The sequence below is a fragment of the Peromyscus maniculatus genome, chromosome 6 (genome assembly GCF_049852395.1).
Source record: "Peromyscus maniculatus bairdii isolate BWxNUB_F1_BW_parent chromosome 6, HU_Pman_BW_mat_3.1, whole genome shotgun sequence".
NCBI lineage: Eukaryota > Metazoa > Chordata > Mammalia > Rodentia > Cricetidae > Peromyscus > Peromyscus maniculatus.
In genome coordinates, this window is record NC_134857.1 from 1,445,508 (window position 1) to 1,469,654 (window position 24,147).

Sequence of the window (24,147 nt, forward strand, 5' to 3'; positions counted from 1 at the left end):
CGTCTTTCTTGCTTCGCATGCATCTTCCTGAAGTCTTGTCCTGACTAAACAAAGCAAAGATGTTGTTTAAATGACCATGAAACTGTTGAATTGTGTCAGGTTTTACGACTTCTTTTCAAAGCCACCCCTTCCCTGAGGGTTACTGAGTATGCCTTGATTGGACAAGTGGTGAGATTTGCATCCCCCATGCTAGCTTTCCTTTGCTGGCCCTTCCCGCCAGCTGAAGCATGCTCACTCAGGCACATCAGCACAAAAGCTGGCTCCTTTTCACCTGTAGATGAAGGTTAGCATTGGGTTGATATAGCCTTGTTACTCAGATGAATTTCATTTTGACAATCAGATTTTGTCATGCAAAATGAGCAACAATTATTTTAATGACTGTGAATGGAAACACTTGAACCTGGTGTGATCACTTCGTGACTCGGGTGTGCTGACCTGACAGTAGCTGTTGGTTGTTCTAGCAAAAATGTCACCTCCTGAGGATGTGTGGGTGGCAAGTGTTCATGGCATGCTCTCTATGCCATGTTACACAGCCCCAGTGGCTCCTGGATGAGGCTGCTCTGTGGATGTTCAGAGCTCACACACCTCAGGAAGGGACGTGCCTGCCCAAAAGCTGGCACACAGGCTAACTCTTCTTTGGCAATCTACAGAAGCCTTGTATTGGCTTTTGTCACTTTGACTGGGAATAAACACACAGAAGCCCCACTGGGGCCCCACACCTGGCTTTTGCAGGATTTCTCTTGTGTTGTGGATTGAGCCACACCCCCACACTCCATTGCTGTGCACTCATTATGACACAAAAAGACCAAACGGCCTGTGTTTTCTCCTCTGGACAGCAGCATACAATGAGATTCCGCAGCCTCAGCACTGGTTCTTCACTGGAAGAGTCCCACTTAAGCACAGGCTTAGCGCTCAGCTTGATTTTTCCCAGCTATTGGCTCTCCATTTATAGCTGCATACCGGGAAATCCTAATGCCTGCAAAACACCATTGTATTCTGCATAGCATCTGAACAGAACACAACTAATAGAACATGGAGTTTGGGCCATCGCGGGGTCTTAACAGGTCACCCAGCCCCTGTTCTCCAACGTAACCTACATAATGATGACCAACTAAATCAGCTAGACTCTGCCACTAATCAAAGAAAAGCCCGACCAGAATGTGTCCCCCACAGAGAGTATAGCCTGGCATTCTAAATGTAATTTCTAGGGAGGATGCCTCAGTGTCTGGTTATAAATTGGAATGGTAACATTAGAGGAGAGCTTCCGTTTAAGCCAGGCATGGTGGCTGTGAGGGGCCGTCCCACCCCCACTTTTCCCCAGGGTACTCGAGCAGGAGCAGCAGGAAATGTTAGATAGAAATATAACAAGAGAGAGACAGACAGAAATCATAGGATAGCCTCGGGAGGGCCTGGATCCCCATCCATCAGCCCTGACTGTCTCTGCCAAAGGGCTTTTCAAGAAATGCCAAGGGGTGGAGCAAAAAACCTCCCCGGAGCACAGCCAAATGCAGACCTTCTCAGACACCTGGTGACCATGCATGTGGTCAAGCCATCCCCTAACGCAGCCCTGCTGTGTAAAGCATGCTCAGATCTCACTAGGAAACCTCTGTGGACCCCAACAGGTGGCCACACCTTTAATGCCAGCACTTGAAAGGCAGAGGCAGGCAGATGTGATTCACTGCACAGCGGTTCTCAACCTGTGAGTTGGAGGTTGACCAACTCTTTCACAGGGGTCACATATCAGATATTTACATTCCGATTCATAACAGTAGCAAAATTACAGTTGTGAAGTAGCAATGAAAATAACTTTATGGTTGGGGGTCACCACAGCATGAGGAACTGTGTTAAAGGGTCCCAGCACTGGGAAGGTTGAGAACCATTGGTTTAGAAGAGGAATCTGCGAAAGTGGGCGGCCAGGCAGCTGTTTTTCATCCCTACTTAAAGATTAAATTTGTTTTCAAATATGACTGCTGAATGACAGGATGGACTTTCTACCCATAATATGCTATGGAAATGAGAGATGGAAGATGCTTCGTATGTCCACCACATCCTTTTAAAGAGAAGCATGGCAGGCTGTTGGATAGCTAGACGGGCTGAATGGGAAGAAGAACAGATGGTAGACTGAGGAACATCAGTCATGAGGAACTAGGTGGATGAGCGTTGACACACTGCTCCCGTGTGGTGTCAGCCTGTGATGTGGTTTCAGTGTTACCCAGTGAATCCTAAAGTAGCAACTGACCAGCAGTGGGATGCAGACTTCCAAGTCAGCAATGTGGGGGCTGAGGGTTAGCTCAGTTGGTAAAGTGTTTGTTTGCCTTACAATCATGAGGAGCCAAGTTCGATCCCCAGGAACCTACTTTAAAATGCCTGGGTATGGTGGTGTATGCTTGTGAGCCCAGCGCTGGGGAGGCTGAGACAAGAGGATCTCCGGGGCCTCCTGGCTGGCTCAATTGTGAGCTCCAGGCCAATGAGAGGCCCCACCTCAAAGAAGGTGGGTAGAGTTGCTGTGGGTGATGCCTCCAGCCTCCACACACACAAAGTACAAATGTGCACACATACAAAGTCAGAAAGCTTCTTGGCAAACAAGAAATCCTCCAAACTGATCCCAGGTGAGAGGTGACCTGTAAACAAATGTGTGGATTAATTCAAAACAACTGGAAGGTAAGCAGAAATAAGAGGCCCACTGCCTGTGAAGTGTCATAGGGGAGAAAGACGGGGAAGCAGGAACAACAAACATCTGGACAGACCCCGGAACTCCACGCTGAGTTGATAAGATAAGGAGGTTGAAGCCAGACAATTCCTAAGGCAGCACTTAAGAGGACAGCTTGTTCCAGAAATGGCTAGGAGGAGATTTGAGGCGCAGGAGGAGAGGAGGGTGGCAGGCTAGATGTCTGCCCAGAAGCCAAGGGGCCTTGCTATTCCGCAGAGCTGGAACTGTGGCAGCTGGGACAGATGGGCAAACCAAATGCATGGCTCCTGCATAGAAAAGAATTTCAGGATGCTCCAGTGTAGAGCAGAGTTCAAATTTGTTAAAAACATAAAGAAGGGGCTCAGGAAAAAATAAACAGAGATGGAGGGTTTGGGCTTCTTTGAGACAGAACTGCATTTACATATCTTGGCAGTAAGCAGCAATACCACTTTGGAGGATCTCAAGATATTCTCAAGGAGTTGCTAAGAAACTTTGCCTTGGGTCCCTCCCCTCCGTGCTCAGGGAATCCCTCAGAAGAGGTAGAGGAGGGATTGAAGGAGTCAGGGGTTGGGGGGTGGAGGACACTAGGGGAACTAAGCAGGGCTCCCCGAGACTGAAGCCGCAGGCCCGGGCCCTGCGTGGGTCTGCACCAGGTCCTCTGTGTACATGTCGTGGCTGTCAGCTTGGTGTTTCTGTGGGGCTCCTAACAGTGGGATTGGGTGTGTCTCTGACTCATTTGCCAGCTCTTGGGACTCTTCTCTTCCTGTTGGGTTGCCTTGGCCAGCTTCGATGTGAGGACTTTTGTCTTGTCTTATTGTATTTTTTTTTCATGTTTCGTTGTCATCTCTTGGAGGCCTGTTCTTTTCTGATGGGATGTGGAGGGGAATGGACCCAAGGGAGAGAGGAGGTGTGGGGAAGCTGGGAGGAATAGAGGGAAGGGAAACAGTGGTCAGGATATATTGTATGAGAGAAGAATCAATTTTTAATCTTTAAAATGTGCTAGGGATCTAAACAGAGAATTCTCAATAAAAAAAATGTTTAAAGGCTATGAAATAAAAAAAAAAAAACAGAAGAAAAGAAAGGAACTTTTCCTCCTTTTCTCTCTTTTTTGATAAATAAGATTATAGGCTGGCTCTGGGGGTGCCTTGGACAGGATGGCAGTCTGACAAGGGAAAACCAGGAGCCACTAGGGTTACACAGTGGATTTAAGACATATCTTTACTAATGGGAGTGCCGGGGAAAATCCTAGAAAAAAATGGAGGCTTAGAGCTGGAGCGTGAGAAAGGCCTAACACACTTCTGGCTGTGCTGGATGGGCTTCTTGGCTGCTAAGTGGAACGAGGCTTCCTCTTGGTTCCCATGTCCCCATGACTCTGTCCGTCTTCACTCAGAACTGTAACTCCATGCCTGCGGGCCCCAAGGACTTACCGTCAAACAGAAGCTCTGCATGGAAGACCCAAGGTTCAGAGAACTCGCTTCTACCCGCAGAAGAAGTTCTGAACAGAGAAGGGCAAGACAATGGAAGCTCCTCTGGGAGACAAAGGAGCTTGTGCAGGACAAAGGGGGAAGCCTGAAGGCAAGGGAAAGAGGCAAAGACAAAGGGCAGGCTGAGCTGCTGAGCACCCTGAGTTGGCTTACCTGTATTACTTGGTGTCAAAAACAAACAAACAAAAAAACAAAACAAAATGAGAACTCAGCAAGGTGTGAGGAAGGAAGAGAATGGAAGGGGAGGGGCGAGGAGGGAAGGGAAGCGTTCTAGTTGCTCCTCTGTTGTAATAAAACACCATGACCAAAGCAGCTTACAGAGGGGAGAGTTTATGGGCTGATGGTTCCAGAGGGATAAGGGTCCATGGCCATCACTGTGGGGAAGTGTGGCAGCAGGCAGACACAGCGATTGGAGAAGCAAGGCGAGAACTCCCACCTTCAACTCCCAGAAGGAAGCAGTAGAGAGCAAACGGGGGGGGGGGGGGGGGAGGGGGCACATGGCTTGTGAAACCTCAAAGCCTGCCCCCAGTGACGTCTGCCTCCAGTGACATACTTCCTTCAACTGGGCCACAACCCCTAAATCTCTCAAACAGAGCCACCAACTTGGTAACCAAGTATTCAAATGACCAAGACTGTAGAGGACATATCATTCAACGACACATGCACACCACACACACACACACACACACACACACACACACACACACACACACACACAAGAACGAATAAGTAAGTAGAAAGTAAGTTCCAAAGTCAGAAGAAAAGCCAGGAGTGTCTTCCATTGTTGCCACAAACAGGACTTTCTGAGGAGCAATTGATTCTCTGGACACTACTGTGGCCTAGAGAGGTCCAATGGAGATCTTTGGGAGATGGCTGCCAGGACTTTGCTTTGACTTGTTGTGACTCTGGGGAAGGTGTAGAGTAGGAGAACTTTGCTGAGCTCAATGGAAACTGTTCATCACTCCTAAATCATTTTTCCTTCTAGAATAGAGAATCACCATAATTATATTCATCTCAGACAATCCCAAGCTGTTAAAATGACAGTCTAGACTAATTACTCACTGCTCAGAGATGACATTCTACAGAAGCCGTGTGGGACTAACCCAGTGGACTCACATCCCAGCTGGCCAAACCCATTCTCCTATCTACTGTGAGTGTGACATGGCCTTCCCAAGGGGAAGGAATTCTGTTTGCTGATCCTTCCTGAACACACTGGTCTCAGGAACATCCTGGAAATTCTTCACCCTGAAGTGTGCACCCCTATCCTGTCCACATGACTGGAGGAATGACCATTGTTTATTAACTAAGAGTGAGCTCACAGCCCCAGTGCAAGTAAAATCCAGACTCTGCCAACATATTACTTCCCTCTGAACTGTCTCCAAACCCTCTCAGGAGTCGGCGCTTCAGAATTTTGTCACCAAAATTAACTAAGGGGGTGTGGTGTTTGAATGAGAATGGGCCTGGTAGGCTCAGATATATCACACCTGTTGAGACATTAATAAGTAAAAGGTCTGTTCTCACGTGGACAGGAAGGAGAGCTTCAAAAGAGCAGCCATAGACAGCAGCAAAGCTCCACTAAGAGAATTTACGGTTAATTCCCATTTACTAACAAGTGTCTGGTTTGGGTTCCAGAGCAATTCAAACAGAAGAATCAACCATCTGGGACGAGGCAGGGTTCTGCCCAGCACAGAGCCTTTCTGGATCTCTTCCACTTCCACATTCTGGTCTCCATTCTCTGATGCTCACATGGAGCAGATAGGAACACCCACCCAAATCGGCTGCTGTCTTACCATTTCTTTGGGGTGCTATTGTCAGCAGGAAATCGGGGTTCCTATTTGTGGGTTCTTAGCCTCATTGAGAGAAGAATTTCAATCAATGGTCATCACTGTGCTTTGTGTGTTTACATGAACCTGAGGAAAAAATCAATCTTGTTTTCAAAATGCATGTCTCAATTGTTCTAGCTTCAGCTACATTCCCACGGCTGTTTTTATTTAAAAATCTAAGAACAGAGGATTTAAATATGAATGAAAACGAGGAGATGCTGCCATTCACTTATCTTCTTCCCACTCTTTGTCGTTCTTGGCTTTGCCCCTGGAAGGACGGGAAGGGCGCACCACCGGTCTTGCTTCTAGAAACACATTGTTCCTTCCCTTCCTGCTACAACATCCAACACATCTGCTTTCTGTTTTTATATCATAATTCCTTGTACTTCCTGGGACACTACACTCTTCTATAGAACCCCCGTCACTGAGAGGAGATCGCCCACAGGAACTGAAGCCGTCCGACTCTCCCCTGTGTCCCACCCATCCTCTCAGCTGATTTGAAAAGGTCAGATGGCGCCTTTGAAAGTATGAAAGGGGGCTATGAATTGCATTCCAGCCTTCTAAACGAAGTCTTGACCTCTTCTAGGATATAGACTAGAAGATGAACCCCATGTTTTCCCTTGCCATATTGCGGTCCATAGCCTATCTAGTGCTGCCCAGCACATGTAAGCACTCAAAACTCCACAGTGGACCTAAGGGGAGGCGGCACACTTCTGTAGTTCTGAACTATGTAGCAGTAAAGACACCCCAGTAACCCTTGGCAACTGCTCTTCCTGTAGAACAATACCCAGTACCTCCCTCTTGCTGGTAACTGTCAGACATATCCTGGTAAAAGATATAAAAACAGCAAGCTTTGGGCTAACGAGATGGCTCAGTGAGCAAAGGCACTTGAAACCAACCCTAACAACCAGAGATTAATGCCTGAAAAACCACATGGTGGAAGGAGAAAACTGACTCCAAAAAGTTGTCCTCTGACCTCCACATGGCCACACAGGTATGCACATGTAAATAAAATAACTATCATGAATTATTTTAAATAAAAAATATAAAGGCCAACTTAAACACAGTGGGTGTTAGCAAGTCGCAAGCCAGTACATCCTTAAAGCAACCAGCCAAGAGGGAAACTCTTCACCACCTCATGTGTATGCATGATGGGGCATATATATGCTTACAATTATGGACTGTGTGGCTAAGACACACACAAACCACCCAAAGTTATATACCAGCCCATCAATTGATCCAGGCAAGGGTCCACCCCTTCCCTCCCTTGAGGAACACCTTCTTCCCTCCACTAAACTCATAAAGAACCCCAAAAGAGTTCTTGAACTGCCTGTGTCAGCCAGCTCCCACTGTGTGTGTGCACACTGCATTTTCAGTTTTGTTTTGTTTTGTTGTGAGACAGGGTTTCTCTGTGTAGTTTTGGTGCCTGTCCTGGATCTGGCCCTGTAGCCCAGGCTGGCCTCGAACTCACAGAGATCCACCTGCCTCTGCCTCCCAAGTGCTGGGATTAAAGGTGTGCGCCACCACCGCCCGGCACACACTGCATTTTCCTCTCACTTTAGTAATCTATGCTTCCACTGCCACTACGCTCTGCTGGTCCTCAGTCCCCACTCGGGAAGCTAGGGGAAGAAGATCACTTCAGCCTGGGACTCCAAGAGCAGCCTGGGTAACACAGGAAAGCCACATCTGAAGGAACGGAGGCCATGAAGGTGGCTGGACCACGTGAGCAGCACAGGTGAGGAGGAGACTAAGCAAGGAGAGACCCTGGCAGCTGTGACAGCATTGCTAGGGCTGGGCTCCAGTACCACACAGGTTTGACTCAAACATCCTTAGCTGTTTCTTAAAGCTGCTTTCCCTCTGGCTGATGACTTTATAGCAAGTCTCTTCTACATGCGACCTCAAATTGGCCATCTGCACAAGCCTGGTGTTGGCAATCACACTTTGGCTCTGAAGTCATCAACACGGTCTCCACCTTTGGTAAGTTTGCTTTCCCTTGTGTGGTAATATAAATGAGAATGCCCTCCCCCCACCCCAATAGGCTCATATATTAAAATGTTCGCTTCCCAAGTAGTGGAGCTGTTTGAGAAGGATTAGGAGGTGTGGCCTTGTTAGAAGAGGTGTGTCACTGGAGGTGGACTTTGAGGTTTAAAAAGCCCATGCCAGGCTCAATGTCTCTCTCTCTCTCTCTCTGACTCAAAACTTGCAGATCAGATGTGAGCTCTCAGCTACTGCCCTAGAGCCATGCCTGCCTGAAACCACACTCCCTGGCATGATGATCATGTGCCATGATGATTATGTTGATCACCTTCTGAAACTAAGCAAGCCCTTAATTAAATGTTTCCTTTAGAACTTGCCTTGGTCATGGTATACCCTCACAGCAATAGAACAGTAACAAAGATACCTTGGAATGTTTCAAGTTATGCTTTTATCACATCACGTCGAGGCTACATAAACTCAGCTTACTCTACTGAGACCCAGGTCATCCTTTGACCCACTGCATCAATGACGATAAACTACAGGACCTGTGCCTTGGAAGTCACAGACACCCCAATGCCCTAGAAAGACAAGGGCATCCTGTGAGGAGACTGAAATACAACTAGATGTAGAAATCTTCTGTAAATATTCTGACCTTTCAGCAGTCCAAGAATGTCAATATCTTTGTTACAAAGAAACCGTTTTCCACATAGTAGGTCCCTAACACAATGCTCAGTAAGTTCCTTGAATGCAAATATATAAGGTACTGTGGCCTCTTCCTGCAGTAGAAGCATTATAACCCATTTACAAAATAACTTCGGCTTTGAGTCACAGTGTAGTGGGAGATATTTCACAGCTTGCCCAGCCTAAGTAGCTATGTGCTTGGCCCTTATCATTTATGATCTGGTACACAAGTATATCCTACAGGACCAGTGGCAATAGAATAATTATAATTTTAAAAACTGAAAGATTTAGGAGAGTCTTCAGCATGTCATAGTCTTCCTGCTGAGGCCAATGGAGAGCCAGCCCTCTTCAGATGGGACACTTCTTCTCAACTATCCAGTCACTAACATATATCTAAGGCCTTGCCATCAATGCCACAGGACCCACTGATTGATAAAGAAGCTCAAGATGGTTCTAGAACACATGCTGGTCTTAGCTCTAAGCCTATCCCAGATGCCTGGGAAGGAAAACAATTACATGTGGGCAAAGCGTTACAGAGGACACCTTGTTTATGTTGCCTCACAGGAGAGAGAACCACAGGTGACTCTCTTCAAATGACAGAGATAAATAGTTTGGTTAGCTGTATGAGTCTTGGCCAAAAAAAAAAAAAAAAAAAAAAAAAAGTGTGGTGGCTTGAATGAGAATGGCCCCTATAGGCTCAGATATTTGAGTGTTTGGTCACTAAGGAGTGAAACTATTTGAAAGGATTACAAGGATTAGGAGGTGTGGCCTGGTTGGAGGAAGTGTATAACTGGGGATGGGCTTTGAGGTTACAAAAGCCCATGCCAGACCAGACATGAAACAGACCAAACCATGCCAGAAACAGACATGTTTCTCTCTCTCTCTCTCTCTCTCTCTCTCTCTCTCTCTCTCTCTCTCTCTCTCTCTCTCTCTCTCTCTCTCCTCTCTCTGTCTCTCTGTCTCTGTCTCTGTCTCTCTGTGTCTCTCTCTCTTTCTCTCTGTGTCTCTCTCTCTTTCTGTGTGTGTGTCTGTGTGTGTGTCTGTGTGTCTGTGTGTGTCTGTGTGAGTGTGTAGATCAGGATGCAGCTCTCAGCTACTGCTCCAGCAGCATGCGTAATACCATGCTCCCTGCAATAATAATGAACTAAGCCTTTGAAACTGTAAGCCAGCCTCCAATTAAATGCTTTTTTTCATAAGACTTGCCTTGGTCATGGTGTCTTTTCACAGCAATAAAACAGTGACTACAACAAAAAGAAGTAAGGAATTATCAACAAGAGAGGTTGAAGAAAAAAGTCTAAAGGCATACTATTCAAAAATATACTAAGAGAATGGAAGGACCAGCAAGATGGCTCAGAGGTACTTGCCACCAAGCCTGACAACCTGAGTTCAATCTCCAGAATCTACATGGTAGAAGGAGAGAATACTTTCTCACAAGTTGTCCTTCGACCTCCAAACAAGCCATGCAACACACACACACACACACACACACACACACACACACACACACACACATACACACACACAATTATTTTAATAAGAGAATGCAGTTGCATTCAGTGGAAATCTCCATACTGAAAGCACTCGATAATTAGGTTATTAAGATCACCTATTATTTAAGATTTTTGCTCTTTCCCTTTACTGAGCCAGTAAGAGGTCACAGGTATGATGCTCTAGTTTTCAAGGAGCAGAAACCGGAGCTGAACCCCTAACAGGGCAACACGAACATGGCAAAAGTAGTCCAGATCAGATGCACAGGCTTTCATGCATCCTAAGAGAGACAGTTCTCTTTCAACTTTCAACAACCTTCCTTTGGGCTATGTATTTGACCACAGTGCCTGCAGCCAGTTCTTTGTGCAATAACTGGTGTGTGCTAAACGAACATCTGCATCTCCAACATGGTACCCTACACTTGTCATTTAACCAGAAGAAAATGAACTGGCAAAAAATGAGAAAGGTCCCCTGCCCTTAGAACTCACTGGGCCACCCTCCTCCCACCCCTAAATAGCTGGCTTGGTTAAAGAAGACACACCGTGGGATGGTCTCCTAAAGACTCCAGAACTAGGTAACATCTACGTTGGACACATGGGCAGCTGCCCTACAGGGGATGTTGGGATGACTATTCTTGGTTATCAACTTGACTGCATCTGAAATTAACTAAAACCCACATGGCGGGCACACTTGTGAGGGATATTTTTTTTTTCTTAATTGAATCATTTGAAATGGGAAGACCCACTTCTAATCTTTGAGGTAGGAAGATAGAACTTTAATAAAAAATCTTTTGAAGACCCACCCTTAATCTAGGCCACACCTTCTGCTGATAGCCTATATAAAGGACATGGAAGAAAGAAGTTTGCTCTTTGCCTGCTTGCTCTCCCTAACAAGTTCATTCCTTTACTGGTAGTAAAGCCTACTTCTTTGGGATTCCAGCATATACTGAAGACCAGCTAAAGCCTCCAGCCTCATAGACCGAATAACTACTGGATTCATGGACCTTCCTTTGGTAGACAGCCATTGTTGGACTAGCTGACCTAGAGCTGTGAACCATTCTACTAAATCTAATAGACATACTTATCATTCTATAGGTTCTGTTCCTCTAGAGAACCCTGACTAATCCAGATGCCATATTCTCTAATTAAGAGATGCACTAATTCCTCAGGAATCAGGACACCTGGGTCCAGTAGCAAAGGAAGTGAAAAACCAGCCTTTCTCTGTTAAATTTGTTTCCAGTATAATTTGCATTATCTCTAACTAGTTTATAGGTTTTATTAGTCAATGATAAAATATTTTATTTCCAGGGAGAAATAATTCCCTATCAAACTAAAAGTTAACTTTGCTACCTGGGACTTGTAGGCACCAGGATTAACACACGTTTTTTTTTTTTTTTTTCATATCACAATGGCTACAGTGATTATTTCAAAATGCAAAAAGAATAAAAAAAAGATATCTGCTACATAAGGGATATATATGGAATATCTGAACCCCTGCATTGATACCCAGAAAATACATGGAATGTATTTTACATAAACATCACCACCAAATGATTGGACTCACCAAATGAGAAACTCACAGTGAAAAAGCACCTAGGAAGAAGGAAGGCCCAGGTTGGAACACCGCCTGGAGGCTCCTACTTTGATGCATGGCCTCCTTGTGTTTGTAGAGTTAGGGAGAAGGACCAATCCACCCAGTGATGACCTGGTGGGGCACTGCTATGGGCTATCAACACATGTCGTTGTCCTTGAAGGCCACATGGAAAAGAGTCTCTGCCTCTAGTAGAAACAGAGAGTATTCCTGTTTTATTCCAGTCTTAATGAAGAATTGGGGCAGGAGGGACAGGAGCAGGAAGCATTTAGTTAATTAGAAAAATAAGAAGGCAACGTAAAAGAAGAAACCATAAAAGACACCAACAAATAAGCTCTGATAAAGATAAATGTGACTGGGCTGGAAAGATGGCTCAGTGGTTAAGAATACTTACTGCTTGCTCTGCAGAGGACCCAAGTTCAGTTCACAGCACTGGTGTGGGTGGCTCACAACCACCTATGACTCCAGCTCTGGGGAGTCCAGTGCCCCCTTTTGGACTCTGAAGGCACTGCACTCACATGTACATACCCTCTACTACACACACACAACACAGATAAACATAATTTTAAAATAAAGAACTACTTTTTGTTGTTGTTGTTTGGGTTTTTTTTGGTTTGTTTGTTTGTTTGTTTGTTTTCAAGACAGGGTTTCTCTGTGTAGCTTTGGAGCCTATCCTGGAATTTGCTCTGTAGACCAGGCTGGCTTCGAACTCACAGAGATTCACCTTGCTCTGCCTCCCAAGTGCTGAGATTAAAGGTGTGTGCCACCACGGCCCGGCTAAGAACTACTTTTAATGACAAACGTGACAACAATCGCTAAGGGCAAATATATTAAATTCATCTATTAAAAGATGGAGACTGTCAGGTTTCAGAAAAGTCCACGTACAATGTATTCATCCCAACAGTTATGCCTTGAAGTTAAGAAACTTCAAGTAACTTTGTGGAAACATCAAGACAAGTAAATATTAACACAGCTCCATTGATAGTAAACAAACAGACTTGGAAACGAAAGGAATGTTTGGAAATAAAGATAGATGCTATATAATGATAAACATCATTTTCACATTTGCATTTGGGTGAAACAGTGAATAAATAAGTTGCCTCTAATATATAGTAATTTTAAATTTGTATGTACTTCATAATCAGTCATAGGAAGTATAATGTGTTTCAAAGAGAAATCAACAAACCCACCTCTTACTGAGACTGGTACATCACACACACACCCTTCTGAAACCGGTGAATCAATCACACAAGAGCCATTGAGAGGGAGGGGCTGTAGTTCAGTCAGCAGTGTGTTTGTCTAACATGCACGACACTGACACCATGGGTCAGTGCCCAGCACAGCACAAACTAGGCACAAACCTGTGATTCCAGGTTCTGAAGGTAGAACCCCAGCAACAAAAGCTCAAGATCATCTTTAGCTTCCTAGAGTTTGAGTCCAGCCTGGAATCATGAGACCCTGTCTCAAAACAAAAACAGGATTACAAAAAAAAAAAAGTAGGTTTTTGTAGCAAAATGTTCTAAATCTGACTAGGGTGAGTTTTACACAGTTCTTTTAATTTTCTAAAACTTTAAACTATATGTTTTAAGTGAATTTTATATTAAAAGATTATACTTCAACAAAGGTGCTAAAAATCAATTCAGCATGAATACGAGAAACATGTGAATCTACATATTAGCCTGCACCAGCCTATTAAGAAAAAACTCAACTTAAACACAAATGAACTATTTAGAAAGTTCTGCTTCACAGGGACCACCAAGTACATCTAAACTAATAAAGAACTGGTAACAGATAGATCATGTGTGCTAAATACAAATAAAATGAGAAAGTTAAAAGTGATTTTTAGGCCGGGCAGTGGTGGTGCATGCCTTTAATCACAGGCAGATCTTTGTGAGTTCAAGGCCAGCCTGGTCAACAGAGTGAGACCCAAGACAGGCACCAAAACTACACAGAGAAACCCTGTCTCGAAAAAATCAAAAAAAGAAAAGAAAGAAAGAAAGAAAGAAAGAAAGAAAGAAAGAAAGAAAGAAAGAAAGAAAGAAAGAAAGAAAGAAAGAAAGAAAAAGAAAATAATGATTTTTAAAAGAGGTACAAATAAGAAAGGAAAAGTTGGGGCTGGAGAGATGGCTCCATGCTTAAGAGCACAGGCTGCTCTTCCAAAGGACCCAGGTTCAATTCCCAGCACCCACATGGCAGCTCACAATTGTCTGTAATTTCAGTTCCAGGGGATCCAACACCCTCACACAGACATACATGCAGGCAGAACACCAAGGTATATACAATAAAAATAAATAAGTCATTTTTAAAAGGTTAAAAATATAGGAAAATTCCAGCTCTACTGACTTGCAGGTGCTAGGATCCTACACTTAAGACATCCAGATGACTCTACCACAAAGTGCTTAGAGCAGCAGTTTTGTACATACCAGTATTGTACGTACTAAATGATCCCATTCTTAGTGTCACAACAACAAAAAGAACTAGGAAGAAGTCTAAGCAAGGAGGTGGAAGTCTTTTTAGAACAACACACATTTTAAGACATTGAAGACACTAGAAGATGGAATCATCTCTCTGTTCACTCATTCATTCTAAAGCTAATATAGTAAAACTGGCTAATGTACCAAAAACTATCTACAGATCCAATGCATTCAATTCCCATCAAAATTCCAATGGCTTTCTTCACAGAAGTAGAAACATATACAAACAAAACTAAAATTCATGCATAAGCACTTAAGACTCTGACTAGCCAAAGGCGTTCTGAGCAAAAGAGCAATGTTGGAGGAATCACACACTAGATTCCAACTTATACTGGAGTTATAGCAACAAAACCACCATGGCACCAACTCAAAAACAGACACACACATCACAGGAATACAATGGAGGATCCAGAAGCAAACACATGCAGCCTGCCTGGTTTTCAACAAAGGTGCCAAAAATGTACACGGGAGAAATGACCGTGTCTTCAACAAATGGTGCTGGGCAAACTGAGTATCTCCATGTTAAAGAGTGAAACTCTCTAACTTTGCAAAGAAGCCAACTCAAAATGCAGCAAAACTGTTAATATAAGACCTGAAACTCCAATGGTTGCAGAGGAAACACTTCAAGGTGTAGGCATAGCAAGGCTTCCTAAGAGATTTCACCAGGTCAGGGGAACCCCCAAGAGCAGACAGGGTGGGGGAGGGGTTGCATGGAAGTTAAAGCCTCTGCACAGCAAAGGAAAGGGTCAGCAGGATGAGGAGACAGCCTACAGCCTGGGGAGGGCAGAACTTGGCTGGGTACATACCAGAAGGAATTAATGTCTAGAATTTACAAGGAACTCAAATATTTAACCCCTCCCAAAAAAAAGAAAAAAACAAATAATACAAATCAGTAAATGGAAAAACAAATTGAAGAGACCATTCTCAAGTGAAGAAATACATAAATATATGAAAAAAAATGTGAAGCATCCTTAACCAGCATGGAAACGCCAATCAACACTACCCTAGGAGGTGGTGTTGGGAAAATGACCCAGTTAAGAGTACTGGCTACTCTTCTGGAGGATCCAGGTTTGGTTCCCAGTACCCACATAGTGGTTCACAACCTGCAACTCCAAACTCAGGGAATCTGACACTCTTTTCTGGCCTGTGTGAGCACAGCCTACACGCAGTATGCATACATGGATACAGGCAAAACACACATATACACAAAATAAAAATAGAAAACACACACACATACACACACACACTGAGATCCCACCTCACTCCACTCAAAATGGCTGTCAATGGGTGACTTAGTTTCTTGTCTATTGCTGTAAAGACACCATGACCAAGACAACTCAGAAAGTACTTAACTTGGGGGTTCACAGTTCCATAATGTGGAGAGCATGACAACAGACAGGCAGGCATGGTGCTGGAGCAGTAGCTGGGAGCTTATTTCAGATCCATGAGTACAGCAGAGTTAACAAGGCTTTTGAAACCTCAAAGCCCACCCACACAGTGACGCCTCCTCCAATAAGACCCCACCTCTTAGTCCTTCTCAAACAGTTCCACAAACTGGGACCAAGTATTCAAATATATGAAGCAATGGGCGCCATTCTCCCATTCAAACCACCACAGTGGGAGTGTAAATTGATGCAACCACTGTAGAAATCAGGATGGAGTTCCTCAAAAAGCTCACAGGAAAGTAGGGCAATGTGGCTTACACGTACAATCCTCACAATTAGGAAGCTGAGGCAGAGTGACCACTACAAGTTCGAGACTTTGTCTCCAATTTTTTAATTAATTCAACTTACCATATAAACCATTATCCCTTTCTTTGGCAGACACAGGAAGGAATCTATCAAGGTGCCAAGGGTCATCTGTTACATATTTCCAACAGCTAAGCTATGGCATCTGCCTAACCATCCATCAACAGATGAATGGGTAAAAGAAATGTGGCACATATGCCCAATGGAGTTGCATTCAGCCATAAAAATGAAATTATTTCATTTGCAGAGAAGTATATGGAACTGGAGATCATGTGATGTGAAATAAACCAGACTCGCGAGACGAATGTTGTCTGGATTTTATCATATGCGGAATTTAGATTTAAAACAAAACACATCTGTATGTATTTACACATACATGCATGCCATTTAGACGACATGAAGTAGAAGGAGGGATAGTTGGGGGAAAGAAGGGCAGTGGGGGATGGGAGGAGAGAAAGCAGGAGTCACGTGGGCAGTGAGTGAGGACAGCACATGACATGACAGAAGGAAAGCCAGCATTCTGTACCAAGAGTTTGTGCTGGTAATAAAAACATTTTCGAATGCTTTCCTGCAAGCCTAAAAATAAATCTAACTCATGGACTTAAGAAAAATATGAGTTGATTTAGTACCAAAAGAGAATAGTACTTTTACATAAGAATCAACTGGGATAAACTACGGATGTGAAATGGAGAGCTGGGTGTTAAGTATTCATATTCAGAACAGATGAAGGGGGCAGAGCTGAAGGGACAGTGGGAGTTTTTAATCTTGGGAGAAAATAGGAATTAAACCTACTTCAAAACTTAGACACAATGGAAACTCTCTAGAAAGCACAATAGATGCTATATGAGAGAAGCTCGTACAAGATCTATGAGGGAAATGGAGCCATTTAGTATCTGATACTTCTTCAGCCTGTGTGATAGACCCCAACCAAAAAATCTGACAAATGTCAGGTTCACATGGTCTCATAGAGCAGTCCACCAAACAGTTAAAAGTCCATGATCCCAAAGTCATACCAACTTTTCCAGAAGGAAGAAGAGGGACCAAGACCTCACAGTATTTCATGAAGCTAATATAACTGCAGTATAAAACTCAGACCCACACAGTGCAAGAAAGGAAAATTACAGACCAACCCCACTTACAAACCTAGGTTCCAATACTCTGAATGGAGTATGAGCCACTGAACTCAGCTGGAAATTAAAAAGAAACGCCAGTGAGTACAGTTTACTGGCTCATGGCAAGAAAAGTTTAACATTTAAAAACTTCTGGCGATACAGATTAGAGAAAAAATCCTCCTCAACAGATCTAGGCAAGCATTCAACACAATCCAACACTCACTCATGATATCTAGATATCTAGAAAGACCTAGAAAGCAAGGGAGAATCCCTGAACTTAATCACAGACTCTAACAAACCTAGACAGCAAACACGGGACTTGTGGGCAAAATAGGAAGAGAAGGTGGTGGAAAGTCCAAAGCAATTTCCCCTATTGCTCTTCTTGCTCAGAATTACACAGTCCAGGCTCATACATGAGGCACAGACATTTAGTGTAAGACAGGCCACTCCTTCCAGCTCCAGACCCCTGCCAATCGTTTTTAATGTGAATAAATAACCTGACACTATGGGCATACACCAGTCTCTAGAGGATTAATGAGTTGGTTTCTACAGAAGAAAGCATTTCACACTAGGATGAAGTCAGCTCTCTAGCTTTACAAGGCCAAATGATGGGACTCGTGAAAGTCAACGCAAAGCCGAGGGGCAGAAGGCCACCAGTTCTCACAGGTGGCAGAGGGGCCTTTCAGGGGGCAGGCCTTTCCCGCCACATTTGAATCCTTCCATTTGACACATTCCACTCCCATCCTTCTGTGTTGATCCACTGATCCCCTGGTTTCAAAGGTGAGCTTCCATATTGATCTACATGAAGATACTTCTTCAGCCTGTGTGATAGAACCCAATCAAAACCACTTAATCCAGCAGGTCTCAACTTGTGGGCCATTTGGGGGTCAAGCAATCCTCACAGATGCCACCTAAGATAATCGGAAAACACAGATAGGTACATTATGATTCATAACAGTAGAAAAATTAGTTACACAGTAACAACAAAATAACTTTATGGTTGGGGGTCAGCACAGCATGGGTAACTGTATTAAGGGGTTATTGCAGCATTAGGAAGGTTGGGAATCACTGACTTAATCCATGTTATACACTCTGCCCCACTTGGAGAGCCAGGCACTGTGGTCTCTATATACATTTCAGAAAAAGGCAAGGCCCCCCAAGATACCTGAGTGCTATTGTGTGGGTTCTTGGGGATGGTGCCATTTTCACAGGAGGACTCAGCACATGGCAGTGAGCTTTACCCAGAGAGGTAAGTGATCAATATTTTGATTAACTGATTGTCTCCACAGATGACATTCACAGTGATGCACAGTCTGAGGGTTTAAAACTTTTCCAGAGTCGTTTCCCTAGTGTGCTGCTCTTCCTTATGCCTGGCAGGCGCTGGTAAGCCAACAGGGGAGGTGGCGTGTGGCCCCTGTGGCTTCAGAGACCCGGAGCCCAGAAGGCATGGTTTGCCAGAGTATGCTCACAGTCCTTCTCAGCCTTCAGAACATCCCATCATGACCTGTAACACAACTCAGTGCACCTTGGACTGATGTGGGGAGAAGCATGCAGGAGAGGGAACAATATTTTTTTAAGAAATAGTTTTTTAAAAAAAATCAAGGAGAACTGCAGTTTCATGCTCTGGTCCCCTAGCCTGTGACTGTGGAGATTCTTGCAACGGTTCTTTCCCGTGATGTTGCCCTTATCAGTTTTCTTCCTTAGAGACATTACATAAATCAATACTCAAAAGACAGTTAGTTAACAGCATCAGCAGAAAAGAAGGTGGGGAGAGGGGAGGAGAAGGTGGGGGAGGGGAGGGACAGAAGGAAGGGAGGGGAGGGACAGAAGCAGGGCACACCTCCTGGATTGCAGCAAGCCCTGGATTTTTAGAGTTCCCAAAAGAAAGAAAGCAGAGGACTGAGGAACTCAGCGACGTGCTCACAGCAGCCCATCTTCAGGCTGCTGTGAGGACCTTCCTGTGCAGGTGACAGTCAGGGAGAGGTAAGGAAGGGGACAGAGGTGACAAAGCACTGCAAGGACCCAGAACCAGCTTCTCAGCAGGCTGTCCCACACAGCAGTCAGTTCCAGGCACGCAGGCAGCTTGCTACCAGGGAACTCCACCACGGAAGCAGAGATGGTCTCACCACGTTTCCACTGAGACTTTTCACCGGACATAGTTCCCATTCAGATTGCCTCAATTCTGATAACATTTGAAGAAGAATAAAAGACTATAAATCCCAATTTGTAAACAACCAACAAGAAAAAATGTACTCATTGCATGACCCTATTTTCCAGAAAGATATGGACTTATGTATGAGTGAGCACGTACTGTTCATGTGTGTGGGCACATTTGGATACAGCACACTTGGAGACCAGAAGTGACCTTGTCACCCCTTATTCATTTATTTATTTATTTATTTATTTATTTATTTATTTATTTTGGTTTTTTGAGACAGGGTTTCTCTGTGTAGTTTTGGTGCCTGTCCTGGAACTCGCTCTGTAGACCAGGCTGACCTCGAACTTACAGAGATCAGCCTGGCTCTGCCTCCCAAGTGCTAGAATTAAAGGTGTATGTACACCATCACTGCCCAGCCACCCCTTTATTTTTTAAGACAGAGTCTTTCATGGAACGTGGAGCTTATCTGTTGGCCAAGCTGACTGGGAGCAAATATCAGGGGATCCCCTGCCTCTGCCTCCCCCAGCACTGGAATTGACGGCGCACACTAACACTTTTTAACCTAGGTTCTGGGGATCGAACTAAGGTCTCCATTCTTGCATAGCAAACACTTCCCCAACCCAGCCACCTCTCCAGCCCCAAGACATGGACTCCTGTCGGACACTGTTTCCAAGCTAACTCTAAACACCCCTGCAATTTTTCCCCTACTGCTCATAAATCACGAAGGACTGCTCTGCCGGCGACATCAATTACTGCTCTCATTCCAACTTTTTATTCTGATGAATCCAAGCTAAAGTCTGTTCTGAGTTTAGAGAACCTTAATTCTTCCTATTCACCTCTTTGGGGAATCAGAACCCTTGGTGGAGAAACCTCTCCAGGAAGATAACGTCTGTGTGGGATAACCAGACACCAGGGTTAGCATGCACTGACTGGCTTTCTTCTGGAGCTAACTAACCTGTGACCCCGGCCTCTGCACCTCAAAGGTGAGTGATTTGATTAGAACTCTAAAAGCTAGAGTCCAGGCTGAAGCCCCAGGTGCCAACAAAGGAATCAAGGAACGCTGAGCAGCCTGGCCACACAAACCAGCCACCTTGTGTGGAAACGAAACTACACTCAGTTTACTGCCAGTTCCAAGCTCTGGCCACAGTGTCCAACTCAGACTTTTTTTTTAATCTCTACTTGCCTACTTAGCACAAGACTCGTAAGAAAAAGAAGTAACCTAACTGTCCTGTTCCCCAAGCTCTTAAAGTCACGCCGAGGACATGAGAACAGCATGAGGATTTGGGTGTCATCAAAAGTCCACGTGACTTGGCTCTCCTAAAACCAAACTAATGGTCTGAGGTTGACCTGAAGCCTTCCAGGGCACAAACAGGAGATTAGCACAATCTCCATTTGCACATGTATATGTGCTGAGAATTACAAGAGAGTCGTGACAGCTTCCTGTTGACTGATGAGCAATGTGTTAGGGGGTAAACCAATCACATGGCTGCAGTACCTACAGATTCACAGGTGGGGCAACACCTGAGGAACAGGACTGCAGCTGAGCACTGCAGCTAATCTGCATCTTGCTGTTTGTTTACATTTCTCTCATCTGGGACTGGTCTAACCATATCTGTTAATTTTAACTTTTTATGTGTATTTGATGATAGTCACAGAATAGACTCTCTATATATCTACATATATTTGGTACATTGATAACACATCCAACTCAATTATTTTTCTATTTCTAGGTCATGTAATTCATCTGGTTTGTTTAAATTGTGGAAATCTCCCCGCAACTGCTCAACAGAACCCATGCAGTTCAGATCTGTGTTGACCAAGCATCAATTTCCCCCAGGTATGTCTAATTTCTGGTAGAGACCTTCCCATCAGCATAAGACACCCCTACACCATTTATTCCCTGCACATTATCACAAGATCAAGTATCTCTTGTAAGTGTTACTCACAGATTAACTGTCTCCCCAACCAGAATGGCTGAGGATTTGTCTTCCCTGGTGAGAAATGTGGAACCTTGCTACTTAAAGTAAGAAACAGATGGAGTAAAAATATGTCATTGGTATTGTTGGCCAGCTGGATGGATGGATGGATGGATGGATGGATGGATGGATGGATGGATGGGCAAGCAGGCAGGTGGGTGGATGGATGGACAAAAGGACAGAAGGTAGGTGGTAGGTGGATGTATGGACAAATGAGTGGGTGGATGGGTGGATGGGTGGGTGGATGGATAGATGGATGGATGGATGGATGGATGGATGGATGGATGGATGGATGGATGGATGGATGGATGGATGGATAGGTGGATGGGTGGGTGGAGGCTGGGGAAGGAACCCAGGGCTTTAAGCATGCAAAAAAAATGCATTGTACCCTAAACTATACTCTCCACCCTCCAAGGATCCATTTTCTTCGACAATTTTCATTAGTTTAGAGAAGGTGGCCTTCTGAACTTGGTCATCTAACAACTTGGCATGATCAGTGACAGCTTTGGGTGCAGGGACTCCCCGGTGGGGATCCAAATGAAGGGATGGGACCCAAACTGGTGCTGGGAGGGAGCAGATGGTTCTGCACCCATGCAGGCAGACATGACTGTCACCCAGCAGCCCAGGACCATGGAAGAAGGCTTCCTAGGGTCTTCCAGAGTTCATCTGCTGCCATCAAGGTCTTGAAAACCACTCTGAGTGTTTGGGGTTGTAGATCCCTCTTCTGACATTTTGGGGAGTCCCCCAATCTTGAGGGCCAGCTTTATAACCCTGCACTGGGATATCCCTTTCCTGAGTACCTAATTCTAGATTAAACCCGATCATCTAAATACACAGGTGTCCTCTATCATCCTGACCACCAGCCGCTCATTTAAGGAGTGCCAGGCACCCAGCCCCTACAGAGGGTCACAGTCAGGCAAAATGTCTCTGGGGTTTCAAAGGACTGTTCCTACTGTACAAAGAAGCCAGACTACACAGAGACAAAGCTTTGCAGCCCCACATTAAGCCGGGAGAATTTCAGCCAATTATTCTTTACGATATCAAGCTAGCTGGCTCTTTACAACTATTCTGCTCTTATAAAGAATAATACATCTTAGTTTTATAATCACACTTTTGTTGGCATCCCCAGTAACTGAAAATGAATCTGTATCTCTTCACAGGTGTCTTAAATTCCCATTTACAAGTGGAAAGGCTGACTGAAGGGCTCTGGCTGACATTACAGTTCTTACTTCAGAATTTTTTTTTAATCCACCATCATTTGAAATTGAAAGTTTCAAAAATAATGGCAAGATTTTATAGCCAGCCTCATGAATGTTATAAGGGGATAAGAGGCCACACCTTAAAACTTCATTTTTAACTTAAAAATACAAGCCACACATATTCAAGTGATTAGTTTTAATTCTTAGGAACATTTTTATTGTATTTTCCTGAATATTTTTACTCAAATTTTCCATTTCTGGCTTTTCCCACTGTGTGTCCAGCCTTTGACAAATCCTCTAAAGATCTTATGGATAATGGGGAGGGGTTGGTTATTGAGAGAGAAACTGTGGGAGAGAGACTGGAGGAGACAATAGGGGCCCATGCTGTGCTGAAAGCTTCCCTTCCGGATGTTCTGGTTTTCCTCCTGTTGCTGTGATAAAACACTAACCAAAAGCAACTTAGGGGAAGAAAGGTTTATTTGTCTTACACTTCCAGGGCACAGTCCATCACCAAGGGAGGTCAGGCCAGGAACTCAAGCAAGGACTTGGAAGTAGAAACCGTGGAGGGACCCTGCTTGTTCTCAGGTCTCACATTCAGCCAGCTTTCCTACACAGCCTATGACCTCCTGCCTAGGGATGGTACCACCCACAGTGGGCTGGGCACACCAACATCAATCAACAGTTAAGACAATTTCCTACAGACAAGCCTACGGACCAGTTAGATCTGTGCAGTCCCACAATTGATGACTCCCTTCTCTGATAACTCTAGGCTGGGCCAAGCTGACAAGTAAAGCTAACTAGGGTGAGCAGACTTTTCCAGTCAGGATGTCAAGGTGACCGGGGGATTAACCACACAGGCTTACACCATGTTGAGAGTCTGCTTTCTCTGGGGTTGGATTTATACTGGCCTCTTCTCTGGAGAGCCAATGTGCTCACTACAGACCATTCATGTCCTCTCTCCTTGCCCTAACTGCATGGAATGACCATGCATGACTCTTCGCCTCATATGGACAGCCCTGTGTCAGCCAGACCACCACCAATGTGCCACGTGCTCTCCTCTCCCTGTCTCCTCCCCTCCCTCTGTCTCTTCTCCTTTGTCCTGAGCCTGGGCCCATCTTAGCAGGTGATATGGGAAGGAGGAGGTGGAGACACAGGCCGCTGCCCCTGGCGTCCTATACAACACTTGGGTGGAAGAGAAGGAAGTCACTCTCTGAGTGCTGTGGCCTTACCCACTCCCTAACCTTCACAGTGTCTGTGCTATTCCCTCATGACCACACTGGAAGTCAGATGAGGAGGCCTGGGAGCAGGCATGCACACCCCCCACACCCCCAAAGCACAGAGAGCCTGTGTGCGTCCTTTCTGACCCCAGGTCTGCTTTGGTCTTCAGGTGAGACCATAGCAAAAGAAGCACTGGGAGGCTCAGTAGGGAACAGTGACCTTCCAGGGTGGATTCGGGCACAGGGCTTTGAAGCAACTCATAATGAGGACTTCAAACTAAAAATAAATCAAGACATTAAACCCGGCTTGGCAATGAATGTGTGTGTGGATCCCAGCACTCAGAAGGTGAGAGCAGGAAGATCACAGTTCAAGACCATCCTCTGAAAAATAGTTAAGTTGTGGGTAAGGGAGGAGGAGGGAGGGAGGGACCCATGGCCAAAGACTCAGCAGGAAACAGAAGCCAAACCAAGTACCACTGCACGTGGTTATTAACCTCCTTTCCTGGGGCAGGCAGAGAATGAGTGAGAGTT